Below are 14826 nucleotides of genomic sequence, written 5' to 3' on the forward strand. Positions count from 1 at the left end.
CTTCCTCTGCCCAAAACCATTCACAGCGTCTTTGAGAATAGAAGGCCTGAAGTCCTTTCCTGGCCCACAGGGTCCTACGTGGTCTGGCCCCCTTTCCTTTAGCCTCATCTCCTGCTCTCCTCCTGTTGCTCATTGTTCTCTGCCACTCTGTCCTCCATGTTGTTCCTCAAACTCACTACATCGCAAACATCTGAGGGCCCTTCCACTTGCTATTCCCTCTGTCTGGAATGCCTTTCCCAGATTCCCACATGGCTCTTCCCTTCTCTCCTTCAGATCTCGGCTCCAAGGCCTTCCCTGAAAAATTCTGTCTAAAACCGCAACTCCTTCTTTCAATATTCTCTCCACGCACAATTCCTAGCCTCTTCTTCTGCTTTACTTCTCTCCTTAGCACTAATCACACCTAACCTACTAGGTTGGACTTCTTTCCTTCTTTACTCTCTCCCCACTAGAATTAGCTTGCATGGCAGCAGGGCTTATGGTGTCTTTTGTTCAGAGCTGCATCCTCCGTGCCTAGAACAGAGCCTGGCACGTCATAGGAGTTCAAATAAGTATCTGTTAAATGATCAAATGCTCAAGATGATGACAATGAGGAGGAAAAGGAGAGGGGGTGGATTCCTAAAATAGAGGCCAGAGAGCTCATGTGATGTGTTATTTGTGATAATAGGAACATGTCTATCTCTCAGACCTCCCACTTTCAGAAAATTCAGTACCTTGATGTTGGGCCAGGCTCCCCTTCCATTTCCAACAGTGTTTATTTAAAAGTGCTAATCTCTGGGTTCTGCTTTTGGAGATTCTGATTAAGCAGGACTGAAGTAGGTCTGTAAATCTCCATTTTAAAAAATGGCATTGATGCAGGTGGTCCTTGGACCATACCTTGGGAACACTGACTAGGACTGAGTCCCAAATTTTCTAAGCCACGTCTGGCTCACAGATGTATTTTATTTGGTCCAGAAAGTGTTGGCTCACAAAATACTTATGAAAAAGTACCTTACTTACCAATATTTTAAAGTGAAAATATTTCCTATATCATTCCTACTTCCAGATTTCTATTTTAATTTGATGGCTTGGCAACAATGGACATATATTCCAATATGGCAATTATTAGCTGAAGATGGATGGCAGTTGCAGATTTCTTTCAAAAGGGACATGTGAATTCAGGTTACCACAGATCCCACCCCTTCTTATTATGCCTTAAACACAGCATTCATCGTTATGACTTACAAAGCCCCAGAAGGCATTTGAGTCTGGGACCTTCCGCCTAACCAAACCAAGTCCAGGGTGGGGGTGGTCTCAAGTCGACCTAACTCTGTATACATCCTAAAGCTCAAAAAGGCTGTTGGCTCCTGCCTGAAGCCAGGGACCCCAGAAAAGGAAGCACAAAGACCATTTCTGTGGGGAGCATGAAGAAAATTGCCTTTTTATTATGTTGCTGGTGGTTCTGTTCTAGAGGGAAAATAAACCACTTGGTGATTTCTATACCAAACTTTTAACACATTAGTCGTTTTATTGGTTGAGGAGTAATTACAGTAGTTTTACATAAAGATATAAACTACCTATATAAAGATGCACATTGAGTTTTTCATCCGTGAGAAGCAAGTGAGCAGGTCTGGGCTCCTGGAAGGACCCCGCTTGGCTCACAGTACGACTTCCGTGAGGCCGCACTCCGGGAGGAAGAGGCCGAGTACCTTGGGCACCTGCTCTGAGGAATCAGCGTTCTCTCCCAGGACACTCATGGTCAGCTAGGAAGTACAGTTTTGGTTGTGAGCTGGGCTGTGCTACTCTAATATAATCCAAACCCATCTTAAGTAAACTTGTCCTAATGGCCTCTAGAGTGGATTAAAAGAAAATAGGCTCCCACCCCCTGGCCAGCCCAGGGTAAACACACATACCCCAGCCTGGAACCGGAGCTCCGAGGGAGTGGCCGTCCTGTGCGGGAGGTGCCACGGCTGTGATACTGAAGGGTCATTATTGGCAGAACTGGCGGCTCACCGATCAGGGTGACAGGCAGTTTGGCAAAATGTGACTTTCTTTTTTTTATCCTCATCCGAGGATATTTTTCCATTTTTTTGTACAGATAGAGTGGGAGGGAGAGAGAGGAAGGGGGAGAGAGAGAGAAACATCGACGTGAAGGGACACATCAAGTGGCTGCCACCCGCACGACCAACCAGGGCTGGGGACAAACTGCAACCGAAGTACGTGCCCTTAGCAGGAACCGAACCCGGGTCTCTCCGGACCGCAGGCCGATGCTCTAACCGCTGAGCCAAACTGGCCAGGGCTAAAATGTGACTTTCAAGTCTACAGTCCACAAAGATAAGGGCCTCTCGGGGGCACGCCAAGGCATTCGGGACCATGCTAAAGGAAGGGAGGATACGGGGGCGTACAGTGACTAAAATTAATGGAGACTTGAAGATATTCTCCACTGTCATTGTTACCCCTGCCTTGACTATCCACCCCAGCTTGTAAGGCCCAGCAAGCAGTGGCTGCAGAGACAGCAGAGCCAGCCTTAAAGGTGAGCGCCTTGTTCCTTCCTTTTGAACAGTACTGGTCCATTTTTAACAAAGTTAACAGTATTCGTCCATGTCAAACCCACTGTGTTAAAATGGTTCTTTATATTTTCAATGCCCACCTGTCTCTTGTAGACTCCCTGAGACTACTAAGTGCATTGGATGAGTGTCCAGCCTGGTGTGATCCTCGGCCGTAGCCGGCAGCCCCACCCGGCCTGTTGATGCACAGATGTGTGCCATCTGCATGCTGTCATTGGTCAGGACAGGAACCCAGCGGAAGAGAGGAGACGTGAGAGGAAGGACGCTCCACTTCCGGAAGAACAGCTGAGGATGAATGACTCGTTTCCTGCTTCCAGACCGAAGAGCAGCATGTTGGGAAGAGCATGGGCTTTGAGGGTTACAGGAATCAGGACAAGATTCAGAGAGCCTCTAGCACTTAATTTGCTCTCCTGAGCTTCAGTTTCCTCATCTGTAAAATGGGGCTAATAATCAGGTTTGGGCTCAAATGAAAAATACCATGTTCACTGCCTGACTCACCAAGGCTCCGGGAAAGTCACTGTTGTGGTTGTTGCTGTATGAAGAATATCATAGGGAATCAGAGAGCCTTAGAAGTTTTCTAATCCTACTCTCTTTAAGAGGCACAAAGGATTTCAGATGAGGGATGATCCAGCTTTTACTTCAAATTGTCACTTTCATTCATTAACATTAATAATAATGTCACCTAACTCTGTACTGACAATGGGTTAAGCTCTGGTATGTAATGTTCACTCTGAACATATGACATGAGCAATATTACTATTATCTCCCTGCCTTATAACTGAGCATTGGAGGCTAAGGGAAGGTCCAAACTGGCCCAAGGTCACGCAGCTGGCCTTGACCCCTGACTACCATTCTATGTTGTCTCCCATGTTCAGACTACCAAGGTCAGTTTTGCCACCCACACAAGTCCTTCCTTTTCTTTGTCTTTCCGCATAAAAAACCAGGCCAAAGGAACACGCACATCTTCCAGGCACAGAAAGCCCTGCTGACACCAGAGCCACAAAAAAGTACACACACCTGTACCTGACTCATCGCCCTTCTGTTTTATGACGTCTTTTCTCTCTAGCTCGGTCCCACCAAATTCAGAAGCTAAAACATTTTCAAATACTGCTGGCTTTTTCCGTGATGATGTGCAATCAGGCACCCTTTCTGAAATCTCTGCCTTAGAGATTCTGGTTAAAGGTTCCACTTCATAATTTTACAAGTCCAGGGGCTACATGACTGTATCTGGGGTTATTCCAATGCAGGTCTAGTGGTGACACTGTTACAGGTGCAGCTATAAAAAGCTAAATGGGGAACCTGAGGGACAAGGGGAACCTGGCGGAGCCCTTTGGGGCGGAGTCTGGTTACAGAGATTCTAGGGGTCAGGTCCGTCTGGAAGGAGGTAGTAACTTTGAGGTTCTGTTGCTGGTGCATCGGTGGAGTCTGGGTGGCAGAGGGCAGGCAGCTCTTCTGTAGGGACCTTCTGTGTCTTCAGCTTCAGGGATTCAGATAATCAACAGGAATAGTGGTCTGGCTCTTGGGGGGAAGTGTGTCTGACTTATATCGATAATATGTATGCTATGAATATTAGTAGGATCAATGAATAGGAGTAGCTGAGGAAGGGAGAGAGATGTGAAGACAAGGAGAATGAATGGTCTTACCAGCAGTGGCAGCAAAAAAAGGGAACAGTTTTGGGGTAACAAGCAAGCAGGAGGTGACTCTTCAGGTCAGCTGGCCAGTTTTAAATGAGAAGTTAACTACAAAAACATGACACAAAATTCCATATTAAGTTTTGGATGGATAAGTGGACGGATCCATGTAGAAAACGTTTATCGTGTTTGTAACTGTGGGGTGGGAATTACAGATGATTTTCTTTCTTGCTTTTTGTGTATCATTGTTTTATTACTTCATTTTCTTATTCAGGTTTGCTAGAGTTAGTTGACCTAAACAGTTTTCTTGGCTTTGCTGCATCTCACACTCAACTCTGACAAAGCTTTATCCTTTCTCTCATGGGGAATGGACTGAAATCTGTAGGTCAGTTGAACCTTAATGAGGAGACTTTTTGCAACTTATCTAAAGTTTGTTTAACTTTATCTACACCATCCAACAATTAACAAATTTTTTTTAATTTAGTTTTATTTATTTTTAAATTAAAAATAAAGTATAGTTGACATACAATAAATATAATATTAGTTTCAGGAATACCACATGTGCTTTGGCATTTATATACTCTACGAAGTGACCACCGCAATAAGTCAAGTAACCATCTGCCACTGTACAGTGTTGTTATGATATTGTTGACTATATGCTCTATGCTATGTGGCTTTCTTAATGAGTCTTTAGGTCAGTTCTTCACAGTCCTTGTTTTGGGGGCCTTTCTCAGCTCTCCCAGACATCACTTAGGAAATGAAGATTTATACTAGTTCTCTGAATGGACAATGCCCCATTTTCTTTCCTTCTATACAACTCCACAAATAATAATATCTTATTGCAAAAAAAAGCTTGCAAAAAATCTTTTCAGTAGCTATGGCAAATACTTTAACAACATTATAAGAAAAGCTGTTTTCCAGCCCAAGTGATGGGAGAATACTTTTGGCTCTGCTGGTGAAATGTATCTAGCACAAACCTTGTCTTTGTATTTTTTTTCCTTCTTTGTCTCTCCTTCCTGCTTTTAGCCATAGAAACAGCGTCACCTGGGGCTTGAGGCCAACCTCTTGGTGCTCAGCGGGATAAAAAGGCCTGGGGAGAATACTCTCTGATATTAAAAAGGTTTCAAGTTTATTCTCTCTGAATGTGCTGTTGTGTACAGAGCAATCACACTACACCCTGCCGACTCCCTTTTTGCTTGAATTATGTCTTGGCTCTGATTTATCTGATGTTTATCTACATTAAGCCTCCTTTTCTCTCTCTCTCTCATTCGCACTTTTGTTTCTTTCATAAATAAAATATATGAAGAAAACAGAGGTGAATAATAGGGGTGGGGAGGCACGGGTCTGGAGATTTTTCTGTATGATTATTATGATTTGGGGAACAGATGTGGGGGGACATTCCACTGCTTTCTGTTGAATCTAAAATTCACCTTGGAATCCATGTAATTTCCGTTCTTAAAGAATAAAGTCCTGATGTAATCACCAGCCACGTTTTATAGTGAACTCTCCGCAATATAAGTGAGGAGTGACCACAGTTCAAAGTATGAAGTAGTGGGTTTGGTTTGCTCCCTCTTGGTCTTCCCTTTCTACCTCCTCTTTCCTTCTCCAGGGCGCTCCTGCCCTCATCAAGACCTGCCCTCGGGAGGAACTGGTACCCGGCACTTATACCTCAGTGGGAACGCAAGTCTCTGGCTTAGCATCTGTCGGCATTCGGAGCCTCGTGTCTCATTTTGTGTCAAAAGCTGGTACTCTGAGAAAGCAGTTAGGAAAAGATACGACTCAAGTCTAATGATTAACTCCTCGAGACCTTGGGTCTGTTAAAGCAGCATCTATCAAGGGAGCAATGGGTAGGTTCTGGTCAAGGGCGGATAAGTGAGAAAAGCAAGGCTATGACCTTCTCTGGTGCGTTTTTTTTATACAAAACAAATTGCATACCAAGAAAAGGATACATGTTGATGAACTTCTTTCCCGATCACAAGCCAAGCACAAGAGCAAGAATGAAAGGAAGTGTAACCCTTACCTAGAGTTTTTGTTTTTCTATTTCAAAGTGATAAACAACACTAATCTAAATATTTTTTATACCCAGAAGAACATTATTGATATATATATATAGATATATATATCTATATATATATCTGTATCTGTGTGCTTTTTTGTCAGGAATAATAATAATATGTTTCCCCTTTCCCTTTCCCTGCTAAAGAAATTTTATTTGCTCATTCCTCCTCTCCCCCCGCCCCCAGGCCTCTAAACCTCTAATAAAAATTCCCTTTGAGTGCTGAGTTTATGGACCTTTGTAATACACAAAGGAACTGCATCAGAAATGGCCAGTTTCACTTTCAAGAGTAATAATCTCAAGGAAAACGACTGAGGCCAAAGGAAGGAGAAATGAGGAAGGTTGGGGGCGTGGAAAATAGGGAGGGGGTTGAGAAAAAGATTTGAAAGCACAGAATTGGGAAAAAGAACTTTAAGAAGTAAATTGAGTCTGACCGATGTAGCTCAGTGGTTGAGCATTGACCCATGCACCAAGAGGTTGCCAGTTCGATTCCCGGTCAGGACACATGCCCAGGTTGTGGGCCAGGTCCCCAGTGAGGGGCATGCAGGAGGAGGTCAATCAATGTTCTCTCTCATTGATGTTTCTATCTCTCTCTCCCTCTCACTATTTCTCTCTCTCAAATCAATAAAGGGAAAAAAAAAAGTTTTTTAAAGAAGTAAATTGAGTTATATAGATGTCCTTTGAGAGAACAGAATAAAGATTTTTATTCATTTTATTTATTTTAAATATGTTTTTATTAATTTTAAAGAGAGTGGAAGAAAGAGGGAGAGAGAGAAATATTGATGAGAAAGAAATATTCATGGCTGCCTCCTGCATGCCCCCAATGGCGATCAAACCCGAAACCTGGGCATGTACCCAACCAGGAATCAAACCAGTGACCTTTCAGTGTATGGGATGATGTTCAACCAACTGAGCTACACCAGCCAGGTGATTTTTATTCATATTGATAGGGTGTTTTCCTTTGAATACAAAATAGTAATAAGAAAGAACCACGATAAATCCTCAGAAATATAATTAGAGCCTCACAAATGTATGCATATATATTCTGTATTCCATGTAATCTGAGATGACCATCTGCTCTGTGATTATTGATACTAAACACACCATTATTTCATATACCTACATCTAAGAGGGAAAAACACTTCCAATCACTATTTTAACAAGTCAATTATAAGATGCATCTTTTTCAGATATTTTAAAATGTGAAAAATATGTGTATCAATAAAAGAATATGTAATATTCTAGGATAAAATACACCAAAATATTAAGAGTACTTATCACTAGATTTTGAAATTGCAAGCTACTTTTGTTTACTTTATTCTTTTAAGTGTTTTCAAAGTGTTTTACTCTGATCATGAATGACTTTCCTAACTAGAACTCAAAACATGGTTTAGATGTAGTTTTGCCAGAAGTTCACAAAGAATAAAGCCCTTTACTTCTTGGACTTCTGGCCTCATTGGCAAATCCTACAACTGCCGCCACTATCAGATATTCTGTTCCCAGGTATAACACGGGAGTCTTCGAAGTTACTGTTACAGTATGTTCTCTGGATTTCCCAGGACCTCGTGGGTGTCCCTGCCGATGAAACAAACGTAACTCTACATAGCATGAGTTATCTGTGTGCATCTGTAAATGTAGGTGCATCCATTTACAGGATGTAATAGTGGGTCAGTTTCTAACCAGTGCAGTGTGCAATTTCTTTCCAGTGGCCGGTAGAAAGCTAGTCTATCAACGTTCCCCAGGCCTCTCTGCCTCTCATACTTCCTTTAGCTCATCTGATGGCCCTATGAAGTCAAGGTTTGAAGATTCTGCCATGTAACTTGAAGGTTTAACTGCAGCCCCCATCCACACTGATGGATTCTTCTGGAAGACTGGGACCAGAGGGGCAAAGAGTAAAGGTGCCATCTACCGCCATCCGGTGTAAGAGAGAAACTTAATCAGAAAAAAGCTTTCATGTTTCCCGTGGCAGGATTTCCAGCCTGAGCCAAGCTGTGTTTGCCTGAGAATACAGACGAGTTTGAGTCAAAGGGAAGCTTGGGAGGGAGGAAGATAGAGATTGCATTTCTGAAAAACTTTCCCCCAAATTATCATCTTGTAATAATTTTTAAAAAGATTATCATCAAAACAGCTCTAGAAAAGAGCTATTTGAAATATGCAATAAAACAGTAACAGTCAGACAGTGAGACACGCCGTCCCGGGGCGGCGGCTGTTTGGTGTGCTCGCTCCCCACCTACAGTGCTCACTCCCAGGACCGGCAGAGCCTCACTTGCCTTGTGGTCTGAGCATGTCTGGAGGGCCTCTCCCCAGAGGGCCAAAGAGGAAAGACTCACCCATCTGGAAGAGGGAGTCAAGTTCATAAGTTTGAGCCAAGAAAAATAGGTTGGAGTTAGAGGGCAGAGGTAAATTTGCGTACAGTGTTGTATCTGCCTCTCAATATGTCCTCTGGTCATCCCTTGCAGAGGGAGTCATGGATTGTTTCTAGAGAAAGAGTACTTGAGTAAGGAGGAAGTTTAAAGAAAAACCAACTCTAGTAAAACCTCAGTAGGGCCAGGAAGGCGGACGTCGATGCTGTTGGGCTGAGTGTGCACGTGGGGATGAAGGGAACTTTCTGACACGAGGAGGCCTTTGGAACATGGAAGAGACAAGCCTACATTTCTCGTGCAGGTGAGGAGCCAGGGAGATGAGCATTGGAGCAGCAGCCACCCAAGAAGCTCTGCGAGACAGAAGAGTTTCTCTCAATAAGCTGAGTGGCAACAGAGAGGACAGATCTTAAATTGTAGCCGGAAGGGTGGGCTCGGGAACATGTGACACCTTTCCTAAGCAAGTTTAGAGAGGGGTCATGGCAGGCTAGCAGTGCGTAAACACCAGCGAGGGTAGAACCAGAGGAATACTGTTTGCTGTTCTTTTAATGATGCTGTTGAACTTGAGTTATACACCTGCACTACTCCCCTAAATGTGGCACAAAGTGACCTCTGACTTTTCAATTAATCACTTATGCTAGAAACCGTACCTGTCCGTGACCTTATCCTGGAGTGGCATTCTGTCTCGGAGATGAGATGCCTCCCTTCTAATACACGAGGCTGCAGGACTTCAAGACGCTAAACTTGGCATATATAATGAAGAGTGCCCCAGATTTTCATGGGTTCCCCCGCCTTCGGAAGGAATCCTTTCCCCAAACCAGTATTCCAGTTCCACCTGGAGAACCATGGTTCCTCCCCTAATGGCTTTCTATTTCCAAGCATTTCCTGGGAATTTCCAAGGAACACTTAAACACTCTAAGTCCGGCTCTTGTCTGTCACCTGAGAAGAGAGCTATAAAGCAGGGGGAAAAGTTTAGAACTGGACATAGACATCACTCTTTCTAGAGCCCTTGGAAATGCCCCTCCACAGGGCCTTTTGTTGACATTGGCCTGCCACCGGGTTGCCGGGGGGCTAAGCCTGCCTTCGCCCAGAATGACCCCTTTGATCAGAAGATCTCAGTAGCAGGCTGGACAGCTCACAGCTCCGGAGGAGCACATCATTCCCTCAGGGCTAAGGCTCATCCATTTTCTCTCTTCAGAAGTTTGACAGAGGAGACATAGATAGTCTTGAGGGGACTGTCCCTCTTGTTTATAGGATGTGGTCTGGTCCCCAAGCCATGGGATAAGGCAAGTGAAATACTTGGCAAGAGTTGGAGTCAGACGTATGCCACTTTTGAAAGGTTTCAGACTAACAGAGTGAGAGCTGGTCGATCGCATTCAGTCTCTTTCATGATCTAGCCCCCAGCAGGAAGGAAGACACGCCGGATGTGGTGCCTCATTCCTGCATCAACTGGTCTCAGCTCCTAATTCTTTTTTTTTTTTTTTATCCTCACCCGAGGATATTTTTCCATTTTTGTACAGATAGAGTGGGAGGGAGAGAGAGGAAGGGAGAGAGAGAGAAACATCAACGTGAAGGGACACATCAAGTGGCTGCCACCCGCACGACCAACCAGGGCCGGGGACAAACTGCAACCGAAGTACATGCCCTTAGCGGGAACCGAACCCGGGTCTCTCCAGACCGCAGGCTGACGCTCTAACCGCTGAGCCAAACTGGCCAGGGCTCAGCTCCTAATTCTTGTATGTTGTCCTTAGATATAACACACACACACTCACAAGAACAACACAATACATTATAATAGGGATATCTGGATAAAAACAAAAAGTCTTAATCTGTAAAAGAACAATGATACATCTAATTTATACAGTGATACCTCGGTTCTCGAACGCCTCGGATTTCGACCAAATCGGTATTCGACCAGGAGATTCGAGAAACTTTTGTCTTGGAATCCGAACAAATATTTGGAACTCGAACTTCCGAGATGAGCCGAGTTGAGCCGAATGGCGTTCATTCGGCCCAGCGCGCCTTGCTTGCGTCCTCAGTGTGAGTGCAGAGAGAGAGTCACGCTTTGTGGAGAGAGTCACGCTTTATACTGAATTTAACCCTTAGACATACTGTACACTTTTATTTCTTGTTGAGACTTATGTTTTTCTACATATTATATACAAATTAGGCCAGTAAATAGGCATTTTCTGGGGCTTGGAACGAATTAATCCAGTTTCCATTATTTCCTATTGGGTTTCATTGCTTTGGTTCTCGAACAAGTTGGTTCTCGACCGTCCTCCTGGAACGAATTATGTTCGAGAACCGAGGTATCACTGTATTACTAATTGCTCATCAGAAACGGTGTTCTCCAAGAGAAGTGGGTAGGTACTTCTGTTATATCCACACAGCTAAAAGCCCCTGCCCAAATGCCCTTTCTCACAGACAAATTCTCATTTTTACTACAGGAGTAAAAAAATGCACTGACGCCCTGGCCGGTTTGGCTCAGCGATTAGAGCGTCGGCCTGCGGTCCAGAGAGACCCGGGTTCGGTTCCCACTAAGGGCATGTACCTCGGTTGCAGTTTGTCCCCGGCCCTGGTTGGGTTGTGTGGGTGGCAGCCACTCGATGTGTCCCTTTCACATCGATGTTTCTCTCTCTCTCTCTCTCTCTCTCTCTCTCTCTCTCTCCCTCCCACTCTGTCTGAACAAAAAACTGGAAAAATGTCCTCGGGTGAGGATAAAAAGAAAAAATGCACTGAGAAGAGCAGTGCCTAGGGTGCCAGTGGGGTAAAAAAGGAGAAATATCTGTAACAAAAAAATAAATAAAAAATTAAAAAAAAAAAAAGAGCAGTCCCTAGCATTGACCATTCAAATTTCCGTCCTCCACTGGCATCTTCCTTAAAAATACATAAATTAATAAATACATCAAAAAAGACCTTGAGAGGCTGTTGACTTTCAAACAATTCTAAGGCTTTGTGGAATGATTCTGGTTAAGGAGACTCCACTAAGATAAATATTTGGATGAAAGTGGTGCTCTCCTGGCCGACTTCATTTCCATAATATTCTGAGTTAAGATCCACGAGGCGGGATGGAATACGCATTTGATTTCACTCTGGAATAACTTTCTCACGAAGAAGCAGAACTCTGTGAACTAACACATGTTTCTATAGCCACTACTTTCACAGTTAGAAAGAGCTTTCTTCTTGTCTTTTAAATGTTTGTTTTGTTTTTTGGGGGGGTGGGGGTGGGGGGGATATATATTTTAAATCTTCCTGAATCTTTTTACTATTCCAATTCTTAGCCTGATCTTTTGAATCTCTCCTTTATGGTTTACTTCTGGGGTCACGTTTTTCTGTTTGAGCATCCACAGTTCCAACCTAGTAAAAAGTTCATCCAGACTGAACTAGCGAAGACCACGGAAATGGCAAAGTAACTGCAGTCCTCCAGTTGAATGCTCATCGGGACATGAAGGAACTTCTGATGCTGTGCCACCTGGACCCCTCATGGCCTTGGAGATACAGTCTCTATAATTTTTTTATTCCGCCTCCTAGATTTCAGTCTACTTCCATTTTTGTTCCCCAGTCCTCTTTCATTTCTCAGGTATTTTCCCATCACTTACATGATGATATATATCCTAGACATTATCTCTCAGATAATTATATTGCTGCCCAATTTTACTGTATTAAATAAACATATATATGTTTTGCTCATTTCCCCTTCCCCCGAGAAATTGCCTCAGTTTTTCATTCTTTCTCCTTTATCTAGTAAAGACTTCAAAGAGACAAAAGAGCGGCCCTATGACTACATGGTGAGAACACTTTCCAGAAGAGGAATCAACAAGTCCAAACCCCCGAGGAGGAGCATGGTGTGACTGGCAGGAATTGAGTAAGGACAAAGGGCTGGAAAAGATGAAGTTGGAGGCCAACTAGACCTTTGAAAGCACATAAGGGCTTTGGCTTTTACTCTGAGTGAGATGCAAAGCCATTGGATGATGCTGATCAGGTTCAACATTCAATTTTAAGAGGCCCATACAAGTAGATATGCTGAGAATATATTATGAGCAACAGAGACAGAAGGTAAAGAGTGGGAGCCACACATTCGTTTATTGGAAGTGATCCAAACAGAGGTGTGTGTGTGTTCATTTAATTTTGAGATGTTGAGTGCACCAGATTGACTAAAAGGGTAACATATTGAAGGAGCAAACTATATCGAGATTTGTTAGAAGGAATAAAATAAATTAATTGATGAATCTCCCCGAATCCTTGTGAATAAACTGATGATATTGGGTGAGGGATTGTGCAGAACATTTACTTCTTGCCACCACAAGAGTGAGAGAAACTAGATACTCTTACAATCTAGCCAGATGGAGGAGACGGTTGGCTGACTGCACAAATGCCATTCCTGGTTGTCTTCGTTACGGCAACTCCTAACACATGCAAATGAAGTAAATGGCAATTAGCAGTGAAGCAACAGGTGACTAAGCCTTACCTTGGAGGAAGGTGGTGTGGCAGGAAAAGAGTAAGGACAGGAGACAAGGAATCCATTGTAAATAACAAGGGCAACATTGAGGCTGCCTCAATGTTGAGGAATCTCTCAGTGTGACAGGATTTTTGCATCTTCCATGAACTTTAGTCAGCCTCAATGTAGAAAGCCTGCCCTGGCCGGTTTGGCTCAGCGGTCAGAGCATTGGCCCACGGACCAGAGAGTCCCGGGTTCGGTTCCCACTAAGGGCACGTACCTTGGTTGCAGTTTGTCCCCGGCCCTGGTTAGGGTCATGAGGGTGGCAACCACTCGATGTGTCTCTCTCATGTCGATGTTTCTCTCTCTCTCTCTTCCCCCCTCTCTCCCTCCTGCTCTATCTGGAGATAAATGCAAAAAAGTCCCTAGGTGAGGATAAAAAAAATTAAATAAAAAATAAAAGAAAGCCTGTGGCATTGCTACCCTGGTCCTAACTGATGCCATCGATGATCAGAAAGGCACCCTAGGGAGAACAGGGTGGGTGGGTAAACAAACTTATTTTTACAAACCTTTCTTCTTAGAAATGAAAAAGAACATTCTGAAATGCACACAGCATTTTAGCATTAATTTCCCTGTAAATCTCTGTGGGTACATACTCCCTGACACTAGCTAACTATTATTCTAAGAAAAAATGAAATGGAAAATAAATCATTGAATAGAATTTATGATCATGGTTCTGATTGCTTAAACCTTCATTATAAATTCATATCTCACAAGTCACATAGGTGAGAGTTAAGGAATGAGAATGTTACTCTTGTTGCAGGTTGATCTGAAACAACTCAGAATTCCTTGGGAAGCCTGGTCACGACGAAGCCTTCCTCCTTGCCTGGAGCGCGTCCCTTGGTTAATGAAGCCCAGGAAGAAGCCTGCACACTCACTGTCAGGGTCACGCACAGCCTCCCAACTTGGAGCTCTCAGAAGCCACAAGGAGTAACCGTGTAACAGCTGTGGCTCCTCCCGAAGGCACTGGGAGCCGATTTGAATTTTATTCTTCTTCCTGGCACAAAGGTACTTTGGAAGCTATAATTTGAACATTCCAATATCGGATTTACAGGAATCTTAAAATGCTTTGTGGGTTGGGCTGAGACAATAAAGGAAGCAAGGAAACAAGAAACCGTATTTCTGTTTCAAATGTTGATATTCTGCCACATGGATAGAGCATTCATGAGAGGGCAATGGTGGATGAACAATGTAGATTTGGGCAGCAAAACTGGAAAGTCGATTGTTTGTTCCATGTGGTTTCATCAGAGGAGGAAGGTGCGCTTGCCCAGCAGCATCAGGAGGGGGCCCCAGACCGAAGCACGCACTCACAAGTGAGGGCCTCCTGGTCCTGCGTTCACGCAAGGGCAGAAGCGCCGGCCCTTAGCACAAGCAGATGGCATTTCAATTTTTATTCTTGCCAAAATAACGAAGTCAATGCTTAAAAGCTTTCCAATTATGCATCTTCAGGTACTCGCCCAAACATCAATTCTTCCTGTTAATGTTTGTGCCGACAGGAAGAAGTACCTTGTAGCTCATTAAAGCCCACAGATAGACAAGTCCCACAGTACATTCGGGATGCTCTGTTTAAGGGAATACTTTACACAATGGGTGTCTGCCTGGCTGGGGCGGCTCAGTGGATTGAGCGTCGTCCCATGGACTGAGAGGTCCTGGTTTGATTCCTGGTTGGGACACATGCCCGGGTTGTGGGCTCGATCCTCATAAGGGGACGTGCTGGGGGCAGCATTTGATGTTTCTC

Source organism: Molossus molossus, unplaced genomic scaffold (assembly GCF_014108415.1).
Source record: "Molossus molossus isolate mMolMol1 unplaced genomic scaffold, mMolMol1.p scaffold_m16_p_17, whole genome shotgun sequence".
In the NCBI taxonomy this organism is placed as follows: Eukaryota; Metazoa; Chordata; class Mammalia; order Chiroptera; family Molossidae; genus Molossus; species Molossus molossus.